A 12,368-nucleotide genomic window follows, 5' to 3' on the forward strand; every position below is an offset into this window, starting at 1 on the left:
GTGTGTATGTGTTGTGTGTGGTATGCACATAAATGAATTAAAAGCAAAGATCTGGAAAAACTCTCGACAAATTATTTAGAATAAATGGTAAGGACTGGGGCAGTGGACAGGCAGTAGAGAATAAAGGGAATATGACTATTACTGTATTTTTTGGAAAATTCAAGAGTATTAATGTATTAATTGGGTAACTTACAGACGTACAGGTTGAGTACCCGTCTAAAAAAACTCTATAGTTTTGAAAACCCCTATTCAATCCAAATCAAGATTTTTCTATAAATGATACCTCTTTCCAAAAAGTTTAAAAGACATCACAGAATGTGCTGTTAAACCAATCTCACCTCAATGAGTACTTTACTTTTGAGAAACATTGGACAGAAAAGAAAATTTTCTAAAATTGGATAATTATGATTGTACAACCCTAAAATATACTAAAACCCACAGAACTATACAGATTAAAAGGGCAAATTTTATGGTATGTGGCTTATATTTTAATAAAGCTGTTATTTTTAAACAGAAATATTGTGCAGTATTTCCTTTTAAACTTTTCATGTTAGATTTAATTGTGTATATGCTATGTAAACACACCATTAATCCTCTTCAGGCAGTTATGCAGTAGACTGTCCTATAGACCAGATACCATATAAAACTGTCTGGCCATAATTTAAAAAATGGCAAAAAGCAGTCTTTATGAAAGCTTAAGAAAACCTTTTTAATAAAAGGCAACCAACCAATGCTGTCCTGATTTTTGGAAAATTTACCCCTCTTCCTCCTCTATTCTAATAGTACATTTTAAAGCATTTTTACTACACAAAGATATAATTTATAGCACTTTTATTTAAGCCAGACTTTTACTTGGTTTCTTTCTTTTCTGATTTTGAATTTTCAAAAAATGCACCAAAATTAGACTCCTTAGTTTTAGATTTTCTGTCCCTCTTTAGGTTCTTCTAGAATGATTTTCCTCAGAAAAGGGTAACTCTAAGCTTAAACTTAAGAAAGCAGAAGGAAATGAATGATAAAACACAACAACTTGAAACCTGCAGCATTTAAAAGATATAACTACATTTATAGATCCCTTGAACTTATCAGGACCAAAAGTCAAAATAACTTTCTGAACATAAGCATTAAAATAGAGCACATTTATCAATAGAAGGAAAATTCCTAAGCTTATAGTAACAATGTATTAAATTTTGCATAATAATACAGTCAAAAGCATTGAGAAATCCATTGCCAGGTATTCCAAGCATTATCTTGAAAACTTATCTGACATATACCATCAACATACAATGAAGTATGGTTGGCATTTATTTTATAGGAAGAAAAAGTAAGTTTCATCACTAAAACATATTTACCAGATTTCAGCTTTGATTAAGTTCTAGAGATATATTTTAAAGAAAAACAAGATTCATCCCTAAAATAAAAGGTGTGTGTGTGTGTGTGTGTGTGTGTGTGTGTATGCATATATGTTAATAATCTTTATGCTCTTACAATGTAAAACACTTAAGTTGCTGAAGCTATCTTTGAACTTGTAATCCTCCTGACTCAGCCTCCAGAGCCACTGGGATTATAGGTATATGGCATCATGCCTGGCAGAAACTTGTGAACTCTAGAAATTTTGATCAGTTAACTAGTTTGTCTTTAACACTGTTTAAATTCTCTTCTGAGAATCCCATTGATGTTTTCAGTTCATCAATATGGATAGAGCCATTCTATTTTTTTTCTTCTTCTTTGACGGCTCATCTTCAGAGCTATCTGTGCTGCTACTGCTGCTACTGGAAGAGCTGGAGTCTGAGTCTGAATTAGTAGAGGAGGAGGAAGAGGTTGTGGAGGAGGCTGAAGATGAAGAACTGAGGGAGTCACTGTCCTCTGAGGAAGATGAGGTACATGTTTCTTTAATCTCTGATGAAGAATTACTGGATGAAATGTCATTACTCTTGCTGCTGGAACTAATTACACTTTTCAACCTTTTTTTCTTGGTCTTTTTTTCTACAGTAGTCTCCCCAGTGCTTTGTTGTAATCATATTTTTTTCTCTTAAAGCTTTCTTTAGTTCTGCTTTTCTTGAAGGTCCATTTTTTTCCCTGTGCATTTGTAAGTCCAAATTCCAAGCATTTCTGACATCTTACATATTGCTTATTTGCTTCAGTTTGTCTCCATGCTATAATCTGGTGCATGAGAGTTTGCCATCTTCATGGGACTATTTGACATAATTTGTGGGAGTTTGAGTTTTTCTAGCATAGCACCTAACACATAAAAAGTATAGTAAAATTTAAGTATATAAAATTAAAATAAAGTTTTATTGTTTCAAAAAGTATCATAAATAAAATTTAATTCAGGTTCTAACTGAAAATGTTTTTGTGGTGCACTTGCAAGGCACATCTAAAAAAGTCACATTAACCAATGCTCTGCAGGAAGCACCCTTACAGCTCATCTGTGACCTCCTCTCTAGTGGGACTTCTCCCACCCTTGGACAGGGCACATGGTCAGATGAAGAGTATCCCAATACTCCCATACTTACTGCACGAGGCTGGCTACCTTCTTCTCCAAGAGCCTGGAGGGTATGGAGCAGAGACCATGCCCATTAATGTGTGGTGAGTGAATGGATAAATGGCTTAGTAAACTAAATCACTGAGCCTCAGTAATGACTAACTCACATAGTTAAGTGAGGTAATATCAAGCAGCGAGTCTTAATCATTTTGGGATCAATGACTCCTTTGAAAAATCTGACAAATGTTGATATTCTCCTTAGAAAAATGTAGGTGTATGCAAAGTAGAACTATGTATGTATGTTGAAGTTATCCTACTATCCCCTTGCATTTTCCGCATAGATTATACATTTTCTCTATGCTATTCTGAGCTTCTTCCAGGCATCTTAGTTATAATAGGAGTAGCCAGAGGACAGCAAATCTTGCTGTCACATGGCTTATCACAACCCACAATTATTTTGGCCTCACAGAAGGTCTGATAAGGGGTAGGGCAGACTTGATGCTTGGTGGATGAAGATGTAGATGAAGTCTGATGCCTGGGACTCCCCCCCCCATCCCCCCGCCCACCCCCCGGACAGAATGTCACAGTGTCTTGGAAGCTTCTTGAAGTAAGTGGCAGAATCCTGGTCAGGGAAAGGGACCATGTGGCGTTTTCATCTTGTCTTTATAACTCACACTTTCCTGAATGTGCCTTGAACAGCCTTCTACATGTTTTGACCCTTCAGAGTGATCCCCGCTCACTCTCCTTGTTCTCCTACACAATTCCAGTGGTTCTTCCTATAGGAAGATTTTGGTATCCGCTTCCTGCCCTTTCCCTGAGGCAGACTTAATTCTCTCCTCCCACAAGTCCCCCGAGTTCTGAAAGTCACATAATTGTCATTGCTTCCAATTCAGTGTCTGCCCTGTGCTGTATATTAGTCCTTCAGAGGAAATGATCACCCCACAACTCACCTCCTATCCCTTGTCCTGACACTTGGCAGGTGCTCAGTAAATGCCTGGGAATGCGTAAGCCCCTTAGAGAAAAAAACACTTAGAATGTGATCTGACTGTGAGTTGAAAGAGGTGTGTGCTCCCTTTTGTCCTTAGGCTTTGCCCGCTATCCTACCTGCCTTTCCTTTGTGCAGGCTGGACCGACACTCCCCAGGCCCTTAGTATGTAGTGTTGAATACATCTTTCAGAACCACAGGTGCTCAGGAATTGGGGACCCTAAGGAGGGCACAGTAAAACATGCAGCTGGTGCAGGTGGCAGGGTCCAAGCATGGCAGGCTTTAGACACCCCTAAAGGCAGGAGGGATACTTTGGAGGACCAAGTGGGATGAAGTGGTTGGATTCTTACTCCAGAAACCACAGGAGCCTGGATGTGAGGGGTGAGGGGAGAGTCAGCCGAGTTGCTTTGAGCCACATGTCTTAAGATGGCCATGTCCTCCAGGCACTGTGCTGCTTGAAACAGGGAGGAGATCTTAGGTGGGACGGAGATAGAAATGTGAACAAATGATAGGCACAGGCAAGCAAAGTGGGGGTGAGAGACGGGAGGCCTATGCAGTGGGCGGATGTGGGAAGGGGTGATTAGCGTCAGCCTCTGCAAGCTTCTGTGTCTTGCTTCTTGGGAGGTTGCACTGAAGATGGCTCCTATTTTCCTATAGGGACAATGGTGGCTTTCCCTGGAAGAGGGAAGGAGGAGAGGGATTGAGGTTGGGTGGGGAGCTGATGGATTTCAGTTTTCTGAGGAGCTAACACTTTCTGGATTTCTCATTTTGATGCAAAGAGTTCTTCCTAAGATGTCCTCATAAAAGGCCTCCAGTTCCCACTCACAGGGAAGTGTTGCTGAGAGCCCCAATTGCTCAATTTTCTGTGTAAATACCTAATGCTTACTTGTTTAATCCAATTTTCTGAAGTCCCAGATTATCCCTTTAGGAATAATCTGTTTGGAAAAAGAAACATGAGCCTTTAGGGCTGCCTGTCTAAGCAAGATGCTTTACCATTAACAGGATCTCTCCCACAAGAAGACTCACTTTTAGTGGCAAAGGTCTCCAGTGGGAAGCATTTTATTTGATGTGGTGGAATCTGATGATTTGCATGAGTTTGCTGACTGTGGCATGCAGGATGTTACATTTTACAAAGATGAGGTCTATTGGAGCCATTTCGCTTCCTCAAGCTTATTGACACAGTTTGTGCCTCTCTGTGGCCTTTGACAACCTATGCAGAGAGGGTCCTGCTATTACTCTTTCATATGTGGAGGCAGAGGCATAGAGGGTCACAGACTGGACTTGCAGTCACACAGCTAGTTAGGGTTCATAGAAGTGGGAAGGGACCTATGTTATCTAGCCATGCCATCTCCCCAATCCTGAGGCTTAATGTCCTTTCATGGAAGTGGTGCTTGTGATTATGATGTATGATCATGCAGGGGTTATGCCACGTTCCTTGACTCTGCTTATAAAAGTGTGTGACTCTAGTTACTTATTGTATTTATGCCTGTTATCGTTAAAATATTTAAAATAGAGACATTAGCGCAAACTTCATCACCGTAGTTAAAATGAAAAATTTTGACCCTTAGGGATGCAAGATCCAGCTGTTTGGGTAATACTTTTTATGTGAAACAGCTTGCAGAATTTTAGGCATGAAGATGTGCAATGTGTTTTGGGTGTTGCATGAGAAACTTGAGAAACAGTGGCTAAGCTGGTTTCTGACAGTTGCATTTACCTTGATAAGCTACTCAGAGCCAGGTCCTCATCCCTGGGGGGCTCAGAAAGTCTACATCCTGATGCTCCCAAGGTTGGTTTGGATTCACAGAGCTCATTGGAAGGCCTGGAATCACAGAGGTGCTAATTTATAGATGTACTATAAGGAATGCACTAACAGATGCTCAAATCTATCTGATTTGCACATTTTCTCCTTGCATTTAAGTTATAAATGAGTCCTAAAGAGTGTATAGGACATCAAGCTCAGAGAGCATGAGGCTTTCATCTGCACATAGGACTGAACTCTCCTGTCAAACCAGACGCTCTTGTCAGCTGACAGCATGTGTTCCCAGAGACTTGTGAATGGGCACAGCCAGCATTCTTTGGTGACTCAGGTGACACAGACATTTTTGAAGCTTCCACTTCTATCAAAGATAATATAACTACCCTGAATGAGAAATAAGATTGGTAGCATCATAAGATTCTATTGACACTTAAAGGGTTAGAAAGGGTTTCTAGGAATAACTTTTTCTCAAAATATCCAACAACTTGATTGAAATAAATCCCTTTAAAGACAAAAGTTACTGAAGATCACTAAAGATGAAAAAAATACATGAAAGAGTCCTATGTACATTAAATTAACTAAATTTTAGTTAAAAAAAATCTTTGTAGAAAGAAAACTTTAGGCTTGGATGGCTTCATTAGTGAGTTCTCCTAAACATTTCAAGGAAAAATAATACCAAGTTGTTATGGTTTGGATATAGGGTGTCCCCCCCAAAGCTCCTGTGTTAATGCAGGAAGTCAGAGGTGAGACAATTAGATTATGAGTAATTGTAATCTAATCGGTTCATCCTAGTTTGAATGGGCTATTTGGGTGGTAGCTATAGGCAGGTGGGGCATGGCTGGATGACTAACACACCAGTCTACACAACATCTTCTGGAAAACAGAAGAGGAAGGAATACTTTTCAACACTTTCAGTGAGGTCATATCTGTTCTGTATCAGAATAACAAAAAGTGTTATTCTGATATAGAACCAGACAAAGACCCCATAAGAAAAGAAAACTCTAGGCCAGTCACTCTTAGGAGAAAAAAGTACAAATATGTTCAATAAAATTTTTGCCAATAGAATTCAACAAGTTCAACGATACATTAAAAGGATAAAGACTATCATGTGTGGTCTATCTGAGGAATGAATGCAAGATTGGCTTACCCTGTGAAAATCAAGCACTGCTTTTCATCATCATATTATCAAACTTATAAAGTAAAAACCAGATGACCCAAGCCAATGGATGCAGAAAAAAACATTTGGCAAAGTTTGATACTTATTCCTAATAAAAATTCTTGATAAGTTAGGAATAAAAGGGGAATTTTATCAACAAATAAAGGGCATCTATTTAAAACCTATAAGTGATATCATATTTAATATTGACAGTCTGAATGCTTTCCCTCAAAGATCAGGCAAAAATACCTGCTTGCGTCACTTTTTCAGTATCGTACTGGAAATTCTAATCAGTCTAACAAGACATAAAAAGAAAGAAAAGACATCCAGATTGGAAAGGAAGAAGTAAAACTTTTTATAGAAGTCATATTCATCTATTCAGAATATACAATGGAAATGGCAAAAAAAGGTACTTGAACTAACGAATGAGTTTATCAAGGTTTCAAGATAAAAGATCAATATACAAAAATCAATTGTATTTCTACGTAATAGAAATTTAAATTTAAAATGATACCATTTACAATAGTATAAAAATTAAGAATTATTGAGAGAAAAGAACATAAAACACATGTAAGTCCTGCATAAACTGATAACTACCAGATATCTCAAAGAGAAACAAAAAGGGCCTAAATAAATGGAGGGCTATACCATGTCTATGAGGTGAAAGACTCAATATTCTCAAGAGCCATTTGTCCTCAAAGAGATCTATGGGCACATAATCCCCAAGAAAACTTTTAGCAGGATTTTTTTTTTTTTTAAAAAAGAAAACGGTACAATAATTTTTAAATTTACATGTAAATTTAAATTGGGTGCAGTCAAAATAACCCTGAAAAATGACAGAATAGAAATACTAACACTCCATGGTTTTAAGACTTATTTTAACATAGCAATAATAAAACATTAAACATAGGTGAAGAGGTCAGCAGAGCAGGGTAGAATATCAAGAAATAGAACAACATATGTATGAACTACTGATTTTAGTCTTTTGAACAAATGGTCCAGGAACATTTGTATATCTATATTAAAAAATGCACAAAATTACATCATAATGTATGTAAACATGAACTAAAAAAATTTCATAGACCTAAATATAAAACCATAAATCTTACAGAAAAAAATTAAAGAAAATCAGAGAATCTTTGTTACCTCAAGATCTCTTAAATAATATACCCAAGGCATGATATATAGAGAAGATTCATAAACTGGACTTCATCTGAAGTAAAAATTTCTGCTTTTTGAAAGACATTGTCATGTGAATGAAAAGACAGGCTTCAGACTGGGGGAAAACTATTAGTTAATTATGTCTGGTTCAGGACTTTTATCCATGAAATTCAAAGGACTCTCAAAATTCAATAATAAGAGCATGAACAATCCAATAATAAATAAAAAGCTTCCAAAATTTCAACAGGCCCAGCATGATGGGCCATGCCTGAAAACCCAGTGACTCTGGAGGCTGAGATAGGAGGATTACGAATTTGAGACGAGGCTGAGCAAATTAGAGAGACTGTGTATCAAAATAAAAAATTAAGAAGGGCTAGGGCTGTAGTTCCATGGGTTCAGTCCCCAGTAACACCACCACCCTCACCCCACCTGCTTCCAACTTTAGCAGACATTTTAATGAAGAGCTAGTAAATATGTAGAAAGATGCTCAATGTCATAGTCATTAAGAAAATGTGAATTAAAACCACAATTGGTCATTAGATGACGAAATTAAAAGGAAGCATACGTGGGTAGGAGTGATGTAGAGTTGCCAAGCAGGCTGATGACAACTCTGGCTGGCTGATGAACAGCTCTGGGGATTGAGTGGCTTTTGGAGAGTCTCTCCTTGTGCCAAGACAGCTGGCTTTTACCTCCCATATTGACTAGTCACTGGATGTCTCTGGTATCAGTTACTACATTCTAACATATTTATTTGTATTTCTGACTGTGACTTAGAATCCATCAGGTAGAAAGGAATAGAACTGAGGGTTCACAATATTTTATTTATCTTTTGTGTGTGTGTGTGACTGAGATACAAGAAGTTGGAACTCTGCCCCCCCAGAAAACCTCAGTAGATGATGGCAACAAAGATTTATCAGGGTTGATTTGGGAATAAAGTACTATAGAATATAGCTTGATTAGTGGATTCCCCTCTGCCCCCATCTTTTGGCATTTTTAGCAGAAAATTTCTCATGAGAATCTTTAAAGAATTGGTGTAATTGAGGTAAAAAGTTCTAAACCTCTGTCAGTCCAAATGATAAAAATTATGCAGAGATGTTCTGAAAGAGGATTAAGGATGCATATAGGATGAGGAGGACCCAGGGATTCCAGGGAAAGCTTGATAGATGTCAATTTCCTTCTTGCTTGGGGATGAGAGGCTGTTGGAACACCAGGTGGTGGAGTAGAAAGAGGCTGGGATTTGCAGACAGGTCCATCACTTACAAGCTGAGGACTGTGGGCAGGTCATTCTGGGGGTGACCTGGGGCTGTTAACAGGTTGTATAAGGACCAACAACGATGATTGTGCTGATGTTGTGAAGTGTGGGCTCTCTCTGGACACGGATGAGATAGAGGGTGACCCAAGAGTGGCCTATGTCCCTCAATACGGTAGTTCCCCTTTTTTAATAGGGGATGCTTTCCCAGTCCCTCAGTGCATGTCTGGAACCATGAGTCGTACTGAACCTTATATATACTATGTTTTTTTCCTATACCTACATACATACCTATGATACCTATGATAAAGTTAAATTTGTAAATTAGGCACAGTAAGAGATTAACAACAGTACAACAGAATAGAACGATTATAATTATATACTGTAATAGGCCTTGTGTGAATTTGGTCTCTTTTCTCTCTCTCTCTCAAAATATTCTTCTTTTACTTTCACCTTTTCACTTAGAGAAAACAATGTTTAGCTTCTTTGTCATACCTAGATTGGCAGCATTACTACTCTTGTGCTTTGGGATCATGGTGAAGTAATATAAGGGCTACTTGAACACAGGCACTGCAATCCTCTCATGGTTGATTTGATAACTGAGATTGCTACTAAGTGACTAATGGGCAGGTTGCCTGCATAGCTTGGATACTCTGGACCAAGTGATTATTCACAACCTACATGGCACAGAGTGGGTCCTTGTAAAATTTAATTATGTCACTCAGAACAGCGTATGATTTAAAACTGATGAATTGCTTATTTCTAGATTTTAATATTTTTGGACCACAGTTGACCTCAGACAACTGAAGCCAGGGGAGGGTGGGGGTGAAGCGGGAAGGAGACTACTGTATTGTTATAGTTAAAGCTTCGTCCCAGGGTTTCATAAACTGACTTCCAGACCACTCACGTATAATCGAATCAAGCCTTTATTGAAGCACACCGGTGGCGGCTGACCAGAACATAAAGCTGTTCCCCTGATCAGCCCCGAACAATTGCAAGGGCACTCCTTATAAGCCTGAAAACTGAAAAAGGGATGTTCCGGGGTCTAGCCAATGCAAGCAAGCCAGGTTACAGAAGCGGGACAGTGCAGTCAAGCGGAGGGAAGCCTAACCAATCACAGTTAGCCCAGTCACCCCAGTTACAGAAACAGAGCCCCGTTACTCTAGTTACAGAAACAATACCCCATTAGGTAGTTTTGTGTTCTTAAAGGTTTCTATAGCAAAAGGAAAAGAACATCTTGCCCCAGTCATGGCTCTTCTACTTGGCATGGTTGTTTTACAGGATGAAGTCATAAAACCAAATGGAGTCACATTTGCTCCTACTATCATAGTATATGCCTTTCTAATTAAATTTTTATAGATTTTCTTGAATATTTTTTTTTCATTTGCTGTTTGCCCTTAAAACCATTTTTTTTTTTTTTTAGAAATTTAAAATGGTTGTGTTTTAAAATCAAAACAATTTTCACCATTTCCACATGAATGGTCTCTGTGGAGCTCCTCATGCTGGAAGGTGATCCTCTTGGGATGGTTTTTGATTCTCACTCACCTGGTCAGGACAACTGGTCCCCCCACAACTGTACTCCTCTCCGGCAGCAAGCAATATCCAATAACAGGGGAATGAATAGGGTGGGATTTCTCTCCTTTGTAAGGGCACTGGTATGTGGGCTTTCATTCCCTGAAATTCTGTTAAAAATGCATCTTTTTATTCCCTTTTATACAACTTTAGACATTAAGATACCCCAACTGTAATGAATGAGACCTCACAGGTGATTCCCAAAGAACTAAGAGAAGGCAAAAATTGCTCACAGAATGTTATTCATAAATCAGAGGCGCTAACCACAGATTCTAAATGGCTCTCAACAACAGAGTCTCCTTGTATTACACGAGAATCAGTTGGATATGGCATATCAGCCCTGATTTCTACCTTACCCGTGCATATTTGTACCATTTCAAAACCAAAACAAACAAACAAACAAACAAACAAAAAGCAACACGAAACAAAAGTCCTGCTGTGGCCATGCTATTCTGACTTTGAAATCTAGATCCGTCATTCACGGAGGCTTTCTGCACTCACTCAGAATTCAGACCTCCTGTTTACTGATGTTAGTATTTTAGCTTCCTTTCCCTTGTTTTCAGTTTTTTTTTTCTTTGCAGAAGATTGCTTCATTACGTTGCTTTAGAGATTTCCCTTGGGGAAAATCTCATTCATTAAAAATAACAGCTTCCATTTATTGAGTGCTTACCATGTACCAGGTGCAGGCCTTGTTAATTCCACAAATATTTATTCATGAACTAATATAACAAGTGCTGTTCTAGACAAGTACAAGACTTCCATGGTTCCTACCTTTGGAGTCCAGTGGGGATGACGGGGATCAAGCAAACAGTTACTTGAATAACACTGTCAAATCGTAACTCTTGAACTTAAAGTTCAACATTGGATTTCCTCTCAATTAAGGATTTCTGTTCAATGAGGGTCATTTTGGGGAAAGCCAAGAGGACCAGCTAAGGCTAATAAGAATTCCTTGAAAATAGGAAGAAAAGAACAATGAATAGGCAATTCAATGGCATGGAAGTCCAAATGACTCAAAAATCCATCAAGATACCTCACTTGCAATGTCAGTTAAAATTAAACCAAGACACTGTTTCACATTTAACAATGTGAAATTGAATATCAACAATCAGACAAGGGATAAGATTATGTGTTGATACAAGAATCTAAGTAGATTGGAACTCTGTGACCACACAGGAATTCTGGAGAGCTTGGTGGCAGATAGTGTAGTGTGTGTGTGTGTGTGTGTGTGTGTGTGTGTGTGTGTGAATCCTGGCAGTAGCAGCCAATTCCTGCTAAGTGTCTCAGAGAATCTGTGATCAGCCCTGTCAGGAGACAGTACAGGAAGTTGTCTTCTATCCCCCTAGATTAAATGTTTGATGAGACCTAATGTATTTTTTAAAAAGTAAATCAGTACTTCAATATTATTTACAAGTTACCTAAATTAAAAAAAATTAATTGACATAATAATTGTATGTGTTTATGAAGTGCAAAGTGCTGATGTGTATGATCAAATCAGGATAATTAGCATTTTCTACTCCTTAAATATTTATCATTTCTTTGTGTTAGCAGCTTTTGAATCCTGCTTTTCTAGTTCTTTATAAAATATGTAATAAGTTGTCATAAAATATAGTCACCTTCCTGTGCTACAGAACACTTAAACTCATTCCTCCCATTTATTTCTATTTTGATAGCCTTTAGGAGGTAGTCTATTTGCTTATGACACAATAGGTTTGTTCCAATATGTTGTCCACTATATGGTACTGGAAATAAAATAAGGGGGAAGCAATCTATGGAGTAGCATTAAGCAGCATCAAGAAGGAATGATCTAGGTGTATGCAGAGAAGCACCTTGAAAATCCATAGTCCAGTGGAAATGAAGAAGAATCAGAATGAGATTTAAAACCTAATACAACTTGTGTAGTTTTCAGTATATGTGTACATGAAAAACACCACCACATCTTTTATGAGCAGACATACATATATAAGGACATGCATATTCAATGTGTCAAACCCATTGCCGTTGCTCCTG

At 38.2% G+C, this 12,368-nt stretch overlaps 1 pseudogene; it reads right to left on the reverse strand.

Moving 5' to 3' along the window:
- Positions 1–1,678: 1,678 nt before the first annotated feature.
- LOC124106169 (zinc finger CCHC domain-containing protein 10-like) lies at positions 1,679–2,169 on the reverse strand (annotated as a pseudogene).
- Between the last annotated feature and the right edge of the window lie 10,199 nt (positions 2,170–12,368).

The sequence above is a fragment of the Marmota monax genome, unplaced genomic scaffold (genome assembly GCF_021218885.2).
Source record: "Marmota monax isolate L192 unplaced genomic scaffold, Marmota_monax_Labrador192_F-V1.1 WCK01_AAM20220418_F8-fsc00034, whole genome shotgun sequence".
Lineage (NCBI taxonomy): Eukaryota > Metazoa > Chordata > Mammalia > Rodentia > Sciuridae > Marmota > Marmota monax.